We start from the raw sequence: 13446 nt of genomic DNA, 5'->3' as shown, positions 1-13446 counted from the left end.
TGTTGACAGAACCGGGCTAATATGGTCATATTTCCTGGTTGTAGTAAGGACTCTAGCTGCTGCATTTTGGACCAACTGTAGTTTGTTGATCAAGCGTGCAGAACAACCACCCAATAAAGCATTACAATAGTCTAACCTTGAGGTCATAAACGCATGAATTAACATTTCTGCATTTGACTTTGAGAGCATTGGTCGCAATTTAGATATGCTTTTGAGATGAAAAAACGCAGTTTTACAGATGCTAGAAACATGGCTTTTAAATGAAAGATTGCTATCAAACAGCACACCTAGGTTCCTGACTGATGAAGAAGAATTGACAGAGCAGCCGTCAAGTGTTAGATAATGTTCTAAGATATTACATGTGGTGTTTTTAGGTCCGATAATTAACACCTCTGTTTTTTTCAGAATTTAGCAGTAAAAAATTACTCGTCATCCAGTTTTTTATATCGACTATGCATTCCGTTAGTTTCTCAATTTGGTGTGTTTCACCAGGCCGCGAAGAAATATAGAGCTGAGTATCATCAGCATAACAGTGAAAGCTAACACCATGTCTCTTGATAATATCTCCCAAGGGTAACATGTAAAGCGTGAAAAGTAACGGCCTAGTACTGAGCCTTGAGGTACTCCATACTGCACTTGTGATCGATATGATACCTCTTCATTCACTGCTACGAACTGATGGCGGTCAGATAAGTACGATTTGAACCATGCTAAGGCACTTCCACTAATGCCAACAAAGTTTTCTAGTCTATTCAAAAGAATGTTGTGGTCAATAGTGTCGAACGCAGCGCTAAGATCCAGTAGAACTAATAAAGAGATACAACCACGATCAGATGATAGAAGCAGGTCATTTGTAACTCTAATGAGAGCAGTCTCAGTACTATGATACGATCTAAATCCTGACTGGAATTCCTCACAGATATCATTTTTGTCTAGGAAGGAATATAATTGTGAGGATACTACCTTTTCTAGTATCTTTGACAGAAAAGGGAGATTTGAGATCGGTCTGTAATTAACTAGATCTTTGGGGTCAAGTTGTGGTTTTTTAATGAGAGGCTTAATAACAGCCAATTTGAAGGTTTTGGGGACATATCCTAATGACAATGATGAATTAATAATAGCCAAAAGAGGATCTATGACTTCTGGAAGCAGCTTTTTAGTAGTTTAGATGGAATCGGGTCTAACATACATGTTGTTGGTTTAGATGATTTAACAAGTTTATACAATTCTTCCTCTCCCACAGTAGAGAATGAGTGGAATTGTTCCTCAGGGGGTCTATAGTGCGCTATCTGATGCGATACTGTAGCTGACGGCTGCAAGTATACAGTTTTATCTCTGATAGTATCGATCTTGGAAGTGAAGTAGTTCATAAAGTCATTACTGCTATGCTCTTGGGAAATGCCAACACCTGTTGATGCTTGATTTTTCGTTAATTTAGTTACTGTATTGAATAAATACCGAGGGTTATGTTTGTTTTCTTCTAGAAGAGACGAAAAGTAATCAGATCTAGCAGTTTTTAAAGCTTTTCTGTAGGATAGGGTACTTTCCCGCCAAGCTAAATGAAATACCTCTAATTTAGTTTTCCTCCAGCTGCGCTCCATTTTCCGGGCTGCTCTCTTTAGGGCACGAGTGTGCTCATTATACCACGGTGTTGGACTCTTATCCTTAATCTTCCTTAAGCGTAAAGGAGCAACCGCATCTAAAGTGCTAGAAAAGAGAGAGTCCATAGTTTCAGTTACATCATCAAGTTGTTCTGAGCTATTGGATATGCTGAGGAACTGAGATAAGTCAGGAAGATTATTTATAAAGCAGTCTTTTGTGGTAGAGGTAATGGTTCTACCATATTTGTAACAAGGAGTTGGCTTTACAGCTTTAGCTATATGGAATATACAGGAGACTAGATAATGATCTGAGATATCATCACTCTGCTGCCAAATTTCAATGCCACTGACATCAATTCCATGTGACAGTATTAAATCTAGGGTATGATTTCGACAATGAGTAGGTCCTGACACGTGTTGTTTAACACCAATAGAGTTTAGAATGTCTATAAATGCTGATCCCAACGAATCTCTTTCATTATCAACATATCGTTGGATATTAAAATCACCAACGATTAGGACTTTATCTGCAGTCAGCACTAACTTCGATAGAAGATCAGAAAATTCTTTAATAAAGTCTGTATGGTGCCCTGGTGGCCTGTATACAGTAGCCAGTAGAAACATCACAGGGGATTTATCATTAACACTTGTTTCTTTGGATAACGTTATATGAAGCACCATTACTTCGAACAAATTATACTTGAAACCCTACCTCTGAGAGATACTGAAAATATTGCTATAAATTGTAGCAACACCTCCCCCTTTACCTTTTGGACACGGTTCATGTTTGTAACAGTAATCTTGGGGTGTAGACTCGTTTAAAGTAATGTAATCATCTTGTTTTAGCCAGGTTTCTGTCAAACAAAGCACATCTAGTTTATGGTCAGTGAACATATCACTTACAAAAAGTGCTTTTGAAGAAAAGGATCTAATATTCAGTAAGCCAAGCTTTATCATGTATTTAGATTAGATTAGATTTGATTAGATTCAACTTTATTGTCATTACACAAGTACAGGTACATGGCAACGAAATGCAGTTTAGGTCTAACCAGAAGTGCAATAGCAGCAAGTGCAGGATATACAATGGTTGAATAAGTGCAGGACAAGGATATGTACTGAATATATGTATAAATATATATAGAAAGATGGTTATTAATATAAACAGAATTTACAGGTGAATATGTATAGTGAATAAATATACAGATGGCTATTACTATAAAGAGAATTTACAGGTGATATGTACTATCAATATAATATATATACAGATGACTATTACTATAAACAAGGTGTAAAAGTGCAGTGGAAGTGATTGCATATTACAATTAGACATACGGTGCAAAATGTTAATGTAAACATTGATAATGTAAACAACAGTCGTCAGTGCAAATGAGCATAGTCCAATTTAGGTATGGTAGTGCAAGATACAAAAGTAAACAGTTGTTACTGTAATAAAAATTTACATTCAGTAGTGCAAATAAGGCAGATGTGAGGTAGGAGAGAAGAGTTAATAATATATGAGGAAGTGGATCAACGGGGTTAGAGTTCAGTAAAGAGACAGCTCTGGGAAGAAACTGTTCTTTAATCTGCTGGTCCTGGTCCGGAGGCACCTGAAACGCCTGCCGGAGGGCAGGAGAGAAACAGTCTGTGGGCTGGGTGAGAGGAGTCCTTAAGGATGCTGCGAGCTCGATGCAGACAGCGTTTCCTCTGGATGTGTTCGATGGCAGGTAGTGGAGTCCCTGTGATGCGCTGGGCAGTTTTCACCACCTGCTGCAGTGCCTTGCGCTCCGCAACAGAGCAGCTCCCATACCATACTGTGACACAGTTGGTCAGGATGCTTTCTATTGCGCAGCGGTAGAAGTTCACCAGGATAGCCGAGGAGAGCTGATTCTTCCTCAGTGTCCTCAGAAAGAAGAGGCGCTGGTGAGCCTTCTTGACCAGGCTGGAGGTGTTGGTTTTCCACAACATGTCCGCCGAGATGTGGATCCCCAGGAACTTGAAACTGGAGACCCGCTCAACAGCCATTCCATTGATGTGGATGGTGTCGTGTGTGCCTCTTGTTTCCTTCCTGAAGTCCACGATGAGCTCCTTCGTTTTGGTGGTGTTGAGGAGCAGGTTATTTTCAGTGCACCATGTGGCCAGGTGCTGGATCTCCTCCCTATAGGCAGTCTCATCGTTGTTACTGATGAGGCCAATCACCGTGGTGTCGTCTGCAAACTTGACGATGGAATTAGATCCATACACAGGCTTGCAGTCGGAGGTGAAGAGGGAGTAGAGAAACGGGCTTAGCACACAGCCCTGTGGTACACCAGTGTTAAGTGTGATGGATGTGGAGCAGGTGAATCCTGATCGAACATTCTGGGGTCTGTTGGTCAGGAAGTCCAAAATCCAGTTACACATTGAGGTATTGATGCCCAGGTCTCCAAGTTTGGCTATTAACTTGGTTGGGATGACAGTGTTGAATGCTGAGCTGAAGTCAACAAACAGCATACGTGCATAAGTGTTCTTATTGTCCAGGTGAGTGAGCACAGAGTGCAGTGCCATGGAAACTGCGTCCTCTGTGCTCCTATTGCTACGGTAGGCAAACTGGTGTGAGTTCAATGTGGATGGTAGAGAGTCTTTTAGGTGTTCCAGGACCAGCCGCTCAAAGCACTTCATGACGATGGGTGTGAGTGCTACAGGGCGGTAGTCATTAGGGCACCTTGGACTAGAGTGTTTTGGCACTGGCACAATGGAAGTGCATTTAAAGCATGTTGGTACGGCTGCTTGGGCAAGAGACAGACTGAAAATGTCTGTAAAAACCCCAGCGAGCTGCTCCGCACATGCCCTGAGAACACGACCAGGGATGTTGTCTGGTCCAGCAGCCTTGTGCGCGCTGATCCGGCTCAGTGCCTTGCAGACATCTGTGGAGGAGAGTATGATTGGTGGGTGGTCAGCTGAGGGATTGAGCTTGGTGGCAGTTTCTCTGTTGTCTCTTTCAAAGCGAGCATAAAAGTAATTTAGCTCGTTCAGGAAGTTGACATCAGTGGCTGCGGGGGTGGAGTGGGTGGGTTTGTAGTCACTGATGGCCTGAATGCCCTGCCACATGCGCCGAGGGTCAGAGTTGGAAAAGTGTCCCTCTATCTTTAGCTTGTAGCAGTGCTTGGCCTTTTTGATGCCCCTCTTCAGGTTTGCTCTGGATGTGCTGTAGGCTTGTGCATCTCCTGATCTGAAGGCAGTGTTGCGTGACTTCAACAGGAGTCGCACTTCCTTGTTCATCCAAGGCTTCTGATTTGGATATGTGGTGATCTGTTTCTGGGTTGTAACACTGTCAATGGTGATATTGATATGATCCAATACAGAGGAGGTGTAAGAGTCAATGTCTGTGTGAGCGCCACTGGTGGCTTGAGAAGCAAACATACTCCAGTCTGTGTGTAGAAACCTTTCCTGGAGTGTGGAATCTGCCCCCGCAGGCCACACCTTGATGGTCTTCACTGATGGCTTGACACGGTTGATGAGGGGTGCATATTTGGGGTGAGGAACAAAGAAAGGTGATCTGACTGTCCCAGGTGGGGAGGGGTGTCGCAACGTAAGCTCCAGCCATGTTTGTGTAAACATGGTCTAAGGTTGTGTTTCCTCTGGTGTGACAGGAAACATGCTGGTGAAACTTGGGTAGCACTGACTTTAAGTTTGAGTGATTAAAGTCACCTGCAACAATAAAAGCCGCTTCCGGGTGATCAGTCTGTTGTTTACTGATGGCTGCGTGAAGTTCTTTCATAGCAAGCTTGGCATCAGCATCCGGGGAATATAGGCTGCAGTTATAATGGTGGAAGTGAACTCCGCGGTAGATAAAGCGGTCTACATTTAACCATGAGAAACTCAAGGTTAGCTGAACAATGACTCCCAACAATAGCAGAGTTTGTGCACCAAGCTTTGTTAATGTAAATGCACAATCCACCACCTCTGGTCTTACCGTAGCCATCTAATGTTCTATCCGCCCGAGTGTGTGGCGTCCGCTAGCTCAATAGCGGTGTCCGGTATTCCGCTGTTTAACCAGGTTTCCGTGAAGATTAGGACGTTACAGTTCAAAAGTTTCTTGCTGTGTGTGATGCTGAGTCGAATCTCCTCCATTTTGTTCACTAGCGACCGTGACATTGGCGAGGAAAATGCTGGGTAAAGAGAGCCGGTGTGGTGTTAGCCTTAGCTTAGCTCTTAGTCCTCCGCTTCCCCGCCTTTGTTTACGATCTCGACGCCGCCTGCGAGCACTTCCGCCCGGCCGGGTAGGGTGCATAGCCTCGGGTGTCCTAGCGATCTCAGGAAGGAGTCGAAGATTGTCCATAAAAGTGTCGGAAATTCGCAAACCGATATCCAAAAGCTCATAACGGGTGTACGATGTAAAGGCACAACTGTTCTGCACGAACAGGCCCGAGATGAGTAAGAAAAATACCGCAAAATTGCAGAATCTGGAGAGACACAGAGCCTCGCGATGTCCTCGCGCCGCCATCTTGGGTTTATCTGTATTATATCATTTTTTTATTTGATGAACATCAATTAAATTGTTACTATTACTTTGGTTTGGATTTTTTCTGTATTTTCTAGTTCGGGGAACAGACACAGTCTCTATAGAGTGATATCTAGGTGAAAAAGTTTCTATGTGCTGAGAGTTAACTGACTTCTGTGACGTGAGGCGGCTAGCAGACGATCAGTTTAGCCAGTCTGTCTGCTTCCTAACCTGGGCTCCAGTTAGTCAACGAACTCTAAGACTATGTGCCATATTTCTAGAGAGAAGAGCGGCACCACCCCAGGAGAGATGAACACCATCTCTTTTCAACAGGTCAGGTCTGCCCCAAAAATTCTTCCAATTGTCTATAAAACCTATGTTATTTTGCGGGCACCACTTAGACATCCAGCCATTAAGTGACGACAGTCTGCTATGAATCTCATCGCCACGGTAAGCAGGGAGGGGACCAGACCATATTACAGTGTCTGACATCGTACTTGCAAGTTCACACACCTCTTTAACATTATTTTTAGTGATCTCCGACTGGCGAAGTCGAACATCATTAGCGCCTACGTGGATAACAATCTTACTGAATTGACGTTTAGCATTAGTCAGCACTTTTAAATTTGCCAAGATGTCAGGCGCTCTGGCTCCTGGTAAACAATGGACTATGGGGACTGGTGTCTCTATTTTCACGTTCCGTACAATAGAATCGCCAATAACTAGAGCACTTTCATCACGTTTCTCAGTGGGTGTGTCACTGAGTGGGGAGAACCTGTTTGATGTTCTGATCGGAACGGAAGAGTGGTGTTTTGACCCTCGACTAGGCCGCCTCACTGTCATCCAGTTGCCCTGCTGCACGGGCTCAACCGAAACCGAACAATGTACAGGACTCCCTGAGCTAGTCGCATCCAAAGCAGTATCTACAGCCCTCACATTCTTACTGTCCTCAACTAAAGTTTGGATGCGTGTCTCTAGTTCTAAAACCTTCTCTGTCAGCCTAACTATTTCCCTGCATTTATCACACGTGAATCCCTCGCTGCTGACAGAGACAGATAAACTATACATGTGGCAAACACTGCAAACAACAATAGCAGGAGAAGAAGCCATTACTCACCGTGATTGATGAATGATACCAATTTAACTTACCACTTACCACTGTTGTTTGATGAGCTCGTGAAAAACGGAGCCGGGGGAAAAAAAATAAATAAATAAATAAAAATAATAATAGGCGCGAATAGAAATGCAAATAGAACCGCGAGTGACAAGCTAACGGGCTATCAGGCTGCACTCACGGTTTTTAAAGGCGAACGATCAAATTAGTTAGATTAGTTTGAAAAAGAACACCAGAAATATGGTGGGAATTAAGTTATATATTATCACTTTAGACAAAAGGGAGTGAAAGTAAGGTAGAGATTCAATAAAACGTGAAGGTACACGGAGCTACAAACAGAAACCTCTCAGCAGCACAACAGACTGAAGCAATCGAACAGCAATGAGCAATCAATCCGATCTCCTGGTAGTCCAGGTAGACTGCTCCCTAGAACATAGTCCAGGTAGACTGCACCCTAGATAGACTGCTCCCTTTGTAGACTGCTCTCTAGATAGACTGCTCCCTAGAACATAGTCCAGGTTGACTGCTCCCTAGAACATAGTCCAGGTTGACTGCTCCCTAGAACATAGTCCAGGTAGACTGCACCCTAGATAGACTGCTCCCTAGAATATAGTCCATGTAAACTGCACCCTAAATAGACTGCACCCTAGAATATAATTTAGATAGACTACTCCCTAGAATATATTCTAAATAGACTGCACCCTATACAGACTGCACCCTATGATATAATCTCAATAGACTGCACCCTATAATATAATCTAGATATCTATATAGGGTGCAGTCTATCTAGGGTGCAGCCTATTTGGATTATATTATAGGGTGCAGTCTATCTAGATTATATTATAGGGTGCAGTCTATTTACCTTATATTATAGGGTGCAGTCTATTTAGATTATATTATAGGATGCAGGGATAAAAACGATCATTGGTACCCCCCTATATCTCCTGACCGGTAGGTCCAAGAGACCTGAAACTTGGTATATATACTAATTGGGGGGCGTTAGGTTTAGGTATATAGATAAAAACGACTTTCATCTTCATTATTTCCACCCACATTAGAATATTGCATGTTTGTGTAAATTTGTACCCTATTTTATTATTATTAGTATTATTATAATTAGTACTTTTTTTTTAATGGGAATTTCTGCTTTTAATGGCTTTTTTTTTTGCCTGTATTTAAACATTTATGCCACTTGTATAAATATCCCTTTGTTTGTGCATTTGTATGCATGCCTTTTAATCTTGTGTTATTGCTGTATAAACATACAAACATAGATCCTGAGCGTATATTCTGGCGTATATTCTGTTCTACTTTTGACTTTAACAGGCTATGTCTTGTATCATTTGTATTCATGCCTAAGTTGACTGACTACTTCCCCTTTTATTCTTAATTAAATTGTTTTTTTTTGGTCCCTTGTTGTATTGATGCTCTATGTATGTTTAATTTGGCATTTGTTTTGTGGACTTATAACAATTTTACACCACAAACATTTTTTTGTTTGTTTTAATGAACCTTTTTCCGATACAATTGTGTTGAAAGCTTCACTGGTTCAGAACGCTTCACTTTGCCATCACTATTTAGCAGATGCTTTTACTCAAAGCTAGGGATGGCTGACGCGAAGCTGATGTTTCGACACAGTGTCGAGATCCCGAAGCGCAGATGTTTCGAAACACTGCTCCGAAGCGTGATTCGAAACACCCAATGTCACGTGACTAAGGCGATTCGAAACACCCATGTCACGTGACTAAGGTGATTCGAAGCATCGGGACGTGTCACAAGTGTTTCGAGACGTGGCATACCTGCCGAATCAGCGTTTGATTGACAGGGTCGGGAACAAATCACACAATCGCACATCTTTCTCAACCTAACTCCCACAAAGTATAAAAGTGAAGTTAACGCATCTTCACTTCATGGGTTTTTGTGAGAGGAGAATGATTTTGCGATATAGTGATATTTATAGTGTAATCTTGTTAATTATATTTAGGCTAGATGAAAAGTTATTATTAAGATATTGATAGATATAGGCTATAGACATTGACAGATAATTAGGATGAATATACTGATACATTCATATAGGCATACATATACATTAATATAAGTTAGATAGTGACAAGCACAGCAAGTTAGAGATAGGATATCATAGGTTAATTGATACATAGATTATTTCATACTGATAGATTACATAATAATGGAAGCTCCATGCAAGAGATGCCATGCATCTGTGGTGTGGGAGCATTTCCATTTGGAAACACAAAATAAAGTGAGATGTATTGTGATAGGCAGCTAGCCTACTGTAATAATACAACATCCACGATGGGCCATTTGAGGAGCACTCATCCTGGCCTTTTGGGGGGTGCAGAGGATGGTAACATTGTCCATGTACCTAGGCCTGCTATTGACACTGCTGGGCCATCTAAGCAAGGCATACATTGTATGAAATCTAATTCAGATCACAAAGTGTTGAGACACTGTTTAGAAAATCCATATTTTAAAATAAAAATCTTTATATGTAAAAAAAAAAGAAAAGAAAAAAAGAAGCCAGACATTGTGACTTGATGTCTTTTATTAATGTTCATTTTTCATGACCAAAATAACATTTATTCATAAAGAGTTCATTCAGATGTCAGACCGATGTTTCAACACATTAGAATAGCAGAACAATAAAAACACAAATTCTAAATGCTTATTATAATTTTATGAATTACTGCTTCACCCGAGATTCGAAACCAGGGTGACAGCATTCCAGTCATGAACACTAACCACTCCCCCGAATCATTTGGCGAACCAACAGACACAACATAGGTTATAATTCGTATATTCGCCTAACTGCTTCTCTGTCTAAACTGTTTCAGAGCAATACTTGAAAATGACCACTAGGTGTCACCGTAGAGACGGGTGTCGAATTGCTTTGAAGCCTCGACACATTTGCCACCACTACTCAAAGCACCTTACAAATGAGGAGTTTTAGAGCCCAATGATTAAACCCTTGCTGGAGCCAGGTGAAAAACCAGAGCAGCTCCTGGAATTAACTTTTATGTCTGTGCTGTGGTGCATCATGGGAAGTTCCTGCTGGCCCGAGAATCGAACCAGCAACCTTCAGGTTACAAGCCCGACTCCCTAACCACTAGGCCACAACTACCCTGCTTGCATCCCTATCGATGGTTGTGTCCATGAGTATAAATGCTCATGAGCTGAAATTTTACAGGATTGTCAGTGTAAGATGGAGGTTGGAAAGCGTGTAACCTGCACGAGATTGAAATCATTGTGAATGGGAATATTTTTTACTTGTGCTTTTTTCTTGTAATTATTTACCCTGCTTCTATAGTTGTGACTTTAATGGTACTAAAACATCTAACCTGGAGTGGTCAACATCAGTCCTGCAGAGTTCAGCTCCAACCCTAATCAAACACACCTGAACCAACTGATCAAGGTCTAAGGGCTTCTAAAAAGCTACAGGTGAGTTTTTGTGTGTGTGACCCGGATGTTAAGAGCTGCATCAAGAGAAATCATCCCAAAGGAGAGTATTCCTTGTCTATTGTGAATGTATATTTTCATAACTGTTTCAGTTTATCACTATAGTATTTTTTTCTTTCTCTATTTCAGTTAAGACTTAATGCTGGCATATTCTGAAAGAACTTGATTCTTGTTTTCTTCAAAAAACGATCTGTGAGCTTGAGGATTAAAAGCTCATTGCTCGTGTTTCATTGTTGCTGGAAATGGGTACGGAACATTCAGAAATGTACCCACACAAAGCTTGTATAGGTTTATTTGTATGTTTATTTGGTTCTGAGAAGTGTTGAATCATAATGGTTTCAATTGTGAATACAGACCAAATGCAGTGGTTGCATTAACCATTTTGGTTAAACCCTTGATATTCAACATCCTCAATGTTGTGCTGATTGTACAAACTGGAATTGATAAGAGTAAATGTGTTCTGATGCAAGTTATGCTATAGCATCATATTGTAACAGACAAGCCAGTTACTAAGTCTCTTATCTATAGGTGTCTTCCCCACCGCTAGGGGTGCTATGGCGCCTAAATGAGCTCCGTCAGTAGAGGAAGTTAGCAGAACGGCAGCAGTAGAAAGCATGGCTTGACTGCATGTGTGCGATGTCCTTGTTGGGAAATGTTCCATTTCAAGCTGAACTTAAAGTAAGGATGTTTTCTTTGTTATCTCAATCTAGCCTTGTTGATGATGTTTGATATATGCTAAGCAATTGTATATGTGTATAAAAGCGATGTTGGGTTGGATGCTAAAAGGTTGATACAGTTTATTTTTATGTATTTTAGAAGGACCCTTTATTGGTGACTAACCACATGTTACGAGCTAAAAATGGATGTAATGCCCAGATGGATGTAAGCTTGTAGCTTCTGTCTTACTTATGGCAGTACCTGATTTGGAAAGGTCTGGGGCTTGGGAACTGTTATCGTTTGGAGTGAAGTCATCGCAAATAGTTGGAGTATTCATCGTCTGAGGGACAGCTTCAACTTTGGGCATAATTTGATAAACTATATCTCATCAAATAAGACTCGCCCACGCATCCATTTGCACATTAATAAACTGTGCAACCTAATATCTATTTCCTGTTATGGATTCGTACATGACATTATTTGTATAATGTGATTGTTTTTTTTGTTTTTTTTTTTGTTTGTTTTTTCATGGCTATATAAAAAGAATGTGCATATATTTGGCAAGCATCTTCCCTTCTTAAAGGGGAATTTAGTTTGCCTAACAGTAGTTTAAGTTGTATAACTAGTTTTGTGTTAGAAAAACATGAGGCGGTTATAATATGCAGAAATTGTCCTTCTTAAAATGTCATCTCAATCTCAGCAGTCCCTCTTTCCAAAACCTGGCAAGGTAAGAGTCCTCCAAAGATTTGACTAAACCTCCCTTACAATGTTTACAGCATTGTGTTCAAAATGGTGACTTTACTTGGTCAACAGCTTACAATGCCTCTAAGCTCAGGTTTCAGATAAAAGGGGTGCCCCAAACCTAGTGACAAGAGTTTGAGATCTGTCTAGCAATGTGTGCACTAAAGAGTTTCAGGGTTCATTCATGGCTGCATTGATAACTGCTTGTTAATGTCAATTTAACTCTTGTGACCATGTGTTTGAGTTTTGAATTGATGTACTCCACATATCTGCATATTTAATTAAATTTAAACCATGCTTAAATGTCCTTTTGCTGCTCAGTGTTTTTCATCTGTCAAATATAAAGGACTCCCTTCAGTTCACAGATGGCTCTGATTTTCACAAGCAGCTCACAGTGTTCCTGTTGCACCTCTAGAAACATCAATTAGAAATGCACTATAAATTTCAATTGTTTGCTTTGTTCCTGTGAGGTACTGACAGTGTTAAAGGTTCTCCTGGAAAATCAACAGCTGCTGAGGTGATTCCTTCTGTGAGTCTTAATATCCACAACAAGTCAAGTCACCTTTATTTATATAGCGCCTTTAACAATACAGATTGTGTCAAAGCACTTAACAGTATAAAATTGAAAGATAGTGTCAGTAATGTATAATGATAAGATTAAACACTCAATTTTCAGTTAAAGGCATTTCATTATTTAATTCAGAGATGACATTGTCTAGGTCAGTTTAGTTTAAATAGTATCTGTCCAATCAAATCGGCGATAACTCCCTCTGTGACAGAATAGAGAAAAAAAACCTTGGGAGAAACCAGGCTCAGTCGGGGGGCCAGTTCTCTTCTGGCCAGACGAAACCTGCAGTTCAAAAGTTTACATTTCTATTTTATTTTGTTGCAATTTCTAACAATAATAGTTTTATGTAGTTAGGTGTTTTATTATATTTTTAGTTATGTTATTTTAATTTTATTGTATTTATTTCAACACTGTTGTCTTTACTGGGTCAAACCATGTTCCCCAGAAAGCCTTTTGGTGGAGAATATCATTCTCTATTGCAGTCAATGCTAGGTAGTGGTAGAGTCAGTCACCTGCAGGTGCAAATCCACTGCTGCTGAGGTCCAATATCAGACACAGATATCAGGAGACAGCTGCTGTCAGCTCATCTTTGGCTGGACTGAGACCTTGATTCTACCAGAGGACATGACTTCACTTTCTTCCAGACCACACAGCAAACAAGTACGTTTGCTTTCTGTAATATCTTTAAAAAATAAAAAAATATATAATTTTAAGTAACACCTTTAGCATTTCTTGCATTTACCTGAATAAGCCTTACATCATCAAAGCTCTTCTCGCCTCATTTGCACTTGGCCTTTTGGAAATGTGGAGAATA

General features: G+C 40.7%; 1 long non-coding RNA gene across 1 annotated transcript; it reads left to right on the top strand.

The window, feature by feature from the left end:
- Positions 1-308: 308 nt before the first annotated feature.
- LOC131520679 (uncharacterized) lies at positions 309-12356 on the top strand. Its single transcript, XR_009266108.1, has 4 exons — positions 309-693; positions 10518-10912; positions 11195-11344; positions 11483-12356. It is a non-coding gene; the product is annotated as an uncharacterized LOC131520679 (long non-coding RNA).
- Positions 12357-13446: the final 1090 nt, after the last annotated feature.

The sequence above is a fragment of the Onychostoma macrolepis genome, chromosome 15, assembly GCF_012432095.1.
Source record: "Onychostoma macrolepis isolate SWU-2019 chromosome 15, ASM1243209v1, whole genome shotgun sequence".
Taxonomy (NCBI): domain Eukaryota; kingdom Metazoa; phylum Chordata; class Actinopteri; order Cypriniformes; family Cyprinidae; genus Onychostoma; species Onychostoma macrolepis.
Note: the sequence above shows the minus strand (reverse complement) of the source record. Positions and strands in the feature narration are given on the sequence as shown.